Source organism: Lepus europaeus, chromosome 15 (genome assembly GCF_033115175.1).
Source record: "Lepus europaeus isolate LE1 chromosome 15, mLepTim1.pri, whole genome shotgun sequence".
Lineage (NCBI taxonomy): Eukaryota > Metazoa > Chordata > Mammalia > Lagomorpha > Leporidae > Lepus > Lepus europaeus.
The window spans coordinates 26,302,707-26,308,706 of NC_084841.1; positions in this window are offsets into that span (position 1 = coordinate 26,302,707).

Below are 6,000 nucleotides of genomic sequence, written 5' to 3' on the forward strand. Positions count from 1 at the left end.
ATAGCTGGAGGCCAGTTGTGCTTGAATAAATTGGTGTCTAAGGTAATGTACGGAAATGAAAGAACAGAAAAAAAAATCAAAGATAAAATAAAAAAGCCAAGTTTCCCAATGGTAGGATAATTTGGTAGAACATGATCAATATTAAGACATATTCTATGGAAAATATTGGATTTAAAAGATTAAAAAAGAGTACAACTTCTGGTTTAACATCAGTAAATAGAGCTTGGAAGTTGATATTCCTGTCCTTATAACAAGAAAAAAGAACAAAATGTGGTAGAGCTAGGGGAAATTCCCTCTGTACTTTCTGAAGTTTCTCTGGAATTAACTGGCAATGACGAAATAGGGGAAAGGCATATGGATTTATCAACATGCAAAAGGGAGAACATCACAGGAGGGGTGAGAGTCACAGGACTGTAACTACCCCTAGCCTGACATAATTCAGAAATGTACATGCCCCTTTTTCTGGAAGGGAGGACAATAGAGAATGTCAGGGAACAGAAAATGATTTTTAGTGGGAAATCAATGGGTTTGGAGAACATACAATGGTCTGTTTGGCCAGCAGAACAGATACTGCATTGTAAATGATTCTCTATAGGACTGAAATAGAGGACAAGGGTGTATGGCAAAAGGTTGCCCGGATGTGTTTGATGTCAGACTCTCCACTCCCCCTGCCTTGACCAGGAGTCTTCTTGACCCTGTAAAATTCAAAGACCTCCTACTATCACATTTTAAAAATTCCTCTTTTCTTAGAAGAGCTGCTTTAGAATTAGTTGTACAGGCACAGAGGGAATGCAGAGCCAGAACTGCAAGTCATACAACCTGGGCACATGTAGAAGAAAAAACCTAATCTAGGGATTAACAGGAAGCTGGAGTAGCTGGGGCTCAAACTAGAAGGCAGAAGCAGAAGGCAGGAGCCTGTCGGCCAGGGATATCTGGTGCTGGAGTCCAGCTCATTAAACTTTACCAGCGATGACTTGATTGCAGCCCAACTTGCTTTGGTAGAGCTGCCACACAGCATGTTTTCTTACCTAACCCACAAAACTTGCCCCAGATTCCTGATGGCAGAGACAGATTAAAGCCATGCCTCCGGTCCTTTTTTCTGGCTGGCCATGTAAGGAAAGCCAAAAGACCATGGTCACAGATTCCTCCCTCTGTATAATGCTGCAGTCCTACCTCACTTGGTAACACGTTGATGGGCTTCGGTCTTTCTTCCTGTGACATGACTTTAGTCTTCTCTGGTTAAGCACATTTCAGTTCGAAGGCTGAGGTGATTGTGTTCTTTCAGGCCCAATCTGGTCAGGTAGATAAGGGACCTTCCAAAAACCTCTCTTTGTTCTGGAAGGTGAGTGGTAGGGTTGGTCAGGGACCAGGGAAGATCAGTGCAGTCTGGACTGTGAGGTAGTTCTAAGACCTTTTAATTTCCTTCAGATCGAATTGCTTAGGATGCCCAAAATATCTTCTTTTGGGGTGTCGTTCTTTGAGCCCCAACAATGCAGATCAGTGAGTCCTGAACCCATCAGAGAATTCAATTGCAGGGCCAAATGCTACCCTATACTCTGGAGTGATAGACAGATTCTAGACTCACAGATGAGTTCAGTGTACCTGGAGCAGACACTGCTGGAGCCAAGAATTGGCAGGAACACTTATGTTATCTTTGGGAAATTTACTGGAGGCTAAGTGTGGACCAGCATGAGAGCAAGAAACTCCTGGGGGCTTTAGTCTTTGTGAGCCCTGGCATTTTCATGGCTTTTACCTGCAGGAACCCAAGTAGGTTCTCAAATCAAAGAGCTAAGAAGAATTCTCTTGTTTCTGGTGTCAGAAAGAGAAAAATAACCATTTTGAAATATACTGAGAGTATTCTTTATGAAGAAAGGCCTGTTCTTCAAAGGAAAAAAGTTTACCAGCATTTATCCTACCTTAAGGAAAGATGATACTCAACTTTAGCCCTCTCTCGACTTCCTATCTCACCTAAGGAATGGAAAAGCTAGGAAACTCTTGTGATGACTCCAAACTTGGGACACAGGCCTGCAAAAAGATGGATTTGATCAAAGGATTATGTGATCAAATATATGATCCTACCCCCTCAATGAAGAAATCTTAAGAGAAATTAAAGCTTGAATAGCTGTTACCTCTCTCTTGCCACATACCACAGATGCACACACACTTACATGACCTCCTGGTTCTGCTTCTTTGATCAAAACCTGAATGATACAGAATTTACTACTGACAGAAAAGTGATAAGTATGTAGAGTAATGAATATGCTAATTAGCTCAATTTAACCATTACACAGTGCATATTTCAAAACAACATTAAGTGTATGCAACTTTTACAAATTAGTTTTAAAAAGTTTTTAATTTAAAAAATTAAAGAATTTTGTACTGAAAGCAGTTCCTAAGGATAAAAATCTTGAATCTGAGTTCCTAAATGGGTTCTGTTTTTCCCTATTTCTCCAATATAATCATATTTAATGACTCAGTTTCCATTGGTATGAGTAACATGGATGGCCTATGGGTGCAGCAGCAAATGTTACTCAGTTGTCACCTGCCTAGATAGTAATCTCAGTAACTGTAAAAATGTGCCTATGCAAAGCACGATTCTGAATGACAAAGTATTTTCTTCATATAAAATTTTAGTGAAAATAAAGGAGTTTAATGAAACTGATTGATTGCGTCTAAGTGTGCTGGTTAAATCAGGGAAAGAAAATTATGAAAGCAAGGCTTTACGTTCCCAGCTCAAGGTACTGCTCCTTTGATGATTCTTAAAGAAATTTGGTCTCCCAGAGCTGCAAGGTTGAGATTTCTGAAAAACAAATCCAAGGTCTAATCCTATGAGTAGCTGAATTACAGAGCAAACTGAATTCTCAAACTCACAGAGCCCCTTTTGTTAAAGGTAAGAACTCCTTGAGAGGGCATGGGAATCTGAAAATTGTGATAACATGTGTTGGCAGATCCTCATATAGCTTGGGACTTCCATTCCCTAAATTCCACCAAACTGCCTTTGCCAGAAGAAGCAGCTCTTCTGCTCCTGCATGCGGAGCTGTCTCCTTGCAGCAAGCACCTGTGGGTTCTCCTCAGCATGATCTGTGGGTGCGCCTCAGAATCTCTCCTTCCTGTGCCTCCTTACTTTTGTATTCAAGTAGATTCAAGTCTCAGCAGGCCACAGAGCATGAGATGCAAAGTGTGATCTCTGAGGAGATGAGCTGCATGACTTTGCCAGTTTATGTCAATAGAAACCTGCAGAATAGGTGTGAGAATACACCTTAAGGGTGTGGAATCAAGGTGAAAGAAATGTAGACTTCCATCAGACCAAGTTTTCCAATGTGGGTCCCATTAGCAGAAGTTCCAGTTTCAATGTGTTAGCTCAAGGGGTTGGCCATCACTCTCAGAGTTTGACCAGTTGCCTGACTAATATGGACACAATGTCACTTTGAGGAAATGAAGCTGAAATGCCAAAACTTGTAGAGAAAATAAATTGCAATTGGAAGAAATGGATAAACCTTACTGGAGGGGGATTGAAGAGTTAGAGTGGATTGATGGTAAATCCTGCTCATCTGCTCCCTAGCTATGTTCTACAGGAGGCTCAACAGGACATTCTTTCACAAGACTGTGAGAAACCAATTCATGAAGGGAGCCCCAGCATCCTTTAAGAATTTTTCAGCGGGAAGGGAGGCTAGAACTTCCACTTTGACTATGACCTTGTCTAAATAAGATCGGAGTTGGCGAACTCAAAAGGCTTCCGTAGCCTTGGCAACTCATGACAAAAGCCTAGGGTGATTACTGACGCCGTAAACAAGAGTGTCCATTGTTAAGTCAACAACAGGAGTCACTGTGCACTTACTCCCCATGTAGGATCTTTGTCCTTAATGTGTTGTACAATGTGAATTTATGCTATAGCTAGTACTCAAATAGTACTTTACCCTTTGTGTTTCTGTGTGGGTGCAAACTGTTGAAATCTTTACTTAATATATACTAAATTGATCTTCTGTATATAAAGATAATTGAAAATGAATCTTGATGTGAATGGAATGGGAGAGGGAGTGGGAGATGGGAGGGGTGCAGGTGGGAGAGAAGTTATTGGGGGGAAAAGCCACTGTAATCCAAAAGCTGTACTTTGGAAATTTATATTTGTTAAATAAAAGTTTAAAAAAAGAATTTTTCAGTGGAGCTGGTGTTCTGGCATAGAAGGTTAAGTCTCCACCTGCAGTGCCATAATCCCATATGGGTGCTGGTTAGAGTCCTGGCTGCTTCACTTCTGATCCAGCTCCCTGCTAATGCTCTTGGGAAAGCAGCAGAATATGGCCCAAGCCCTTGGGCTCCTTCACCCACATGGGAGACACAATAGAAGCTCCTGGCTCATGGTTTTGGCTTGGCCAAGCCCCAGCTGTTGTGGCCATTTGGAGAGTGAACCAGCAGATGGAAGATTCTCTCTATCTCTCCTCTCTCTCTATACTTCTGCCTTTCATATAAATAAATAAATCTTTTTAAAAATTGTTTATTTATTTGAAAGGCAGAGTTACAGAGAGGCAGAGGCAGGAGAGAGAGAGAGAGAGAGAGAGAGAGAGAGAGAGAGAGAGAATGAATCTCATATATGTTGGTTTACTCCCCAGGAGGCTGCAACGAACAGAGCTGGGCCAATCTGAAGCCAGTAGCCTGGAGCTTCTTCCAGGTCTCCCACGTGGGCACAGGGGCACAAGCACTTGAGCCATCTTTCACTGCTTTCCCAGGCCATTGGTAGAGAGCTGGACTGGAAGAGGAGCAGCTAGGACTTGAACCAGTGCCCATATGTGTGGCTGGCACTGCAGGTGGCAGCTTTACCAGCTATGCCACAGTGCTGGCCCCAATAAATACATCTTAAAGAAAGAATTCTTCAGTGGTTGTTCTTTATTGGTCAGTAATTGGTGGGAAGTCATATTACCAAACTGGGATTACTAAATGCAATGAGAATAATTGCATCATTGTATGGCAGGGAGGCTGAGAGGCAGCACTTGATTGTCAAAAATGGGGCAAAAGCCGTTGCTGTTAATGGACAGCAGAGAACAACAGTAACCAGACTGCTATGACTTTCAGAGATTTCTAGAGTAGGATGGTTGACAATGCTGTTTGTAGAATTGAAATAGACAGGCATCCTTGTAAATCTCTTACCTGATCAGTATAAGCAGAAGAGCTCTAAGTCTAGGTCTAGAAGAATGATTTGAATCAATGAACCAGTTAGATCAACTCAGTCAATTCTGAGTTAGGAGCCTGCTCACAGATGCAGAGCCCCTTTAGTGAAAGTGCGGTAGATTCTCTTGAAGGGGCCTTTCAAGGCTCTCTTGGAAGACTTCTATATTGCCATATTGATTCTGTTACTGACAATAATTCCTAGAGATCTAAAACTTTAGTCTACCAACTGCAGAAGGGGCTTATTTATGGAGGGCAGATGAGCAATGGGATTTTGGCTTAGGTATATCGCACAGTGAGTCTAGTGGGTTCCTGAATCCTCCTTATAGTGATTTGCCAATTTCTGGAATGTATAATGGAATGGGCATTACTATGTCACTGGCAAAATCCCTATATTAGTTCCATGACCCATGAAATAAGGGCCATTATGATAGAAAAGTTTAAGAGCAAGCCATTAAGACTGTGTCTATGAAAACAGTAAACCAAAGGCAATACTTCTCTCCTGGATCATTGTACAGATCAATGTCCATGCCATCTCTTCAACTTGATCAGTCAGCCTGTGAAGAACCCACATGGATCTTATGAATGACAGAAAAGATATAATTTATGTTATCAGATGATGGCTGTAGTTGTAGCAAAGAAAATTGTGACATTAAGTAATCCCAATTATGCAAATTCAGGTATATTATGGTTGGAAACTGGTTCTGGTTCCATGCCCAACCCCCATTCTGAAGTAGGATACACCAAAGTTCTCTTCTTCTGGGGTGGGTAAGAGCATAGAATGGAAACCCTATAATCTAATATATAGGAAACCCTATAATATAGGAAACCCTATAATAG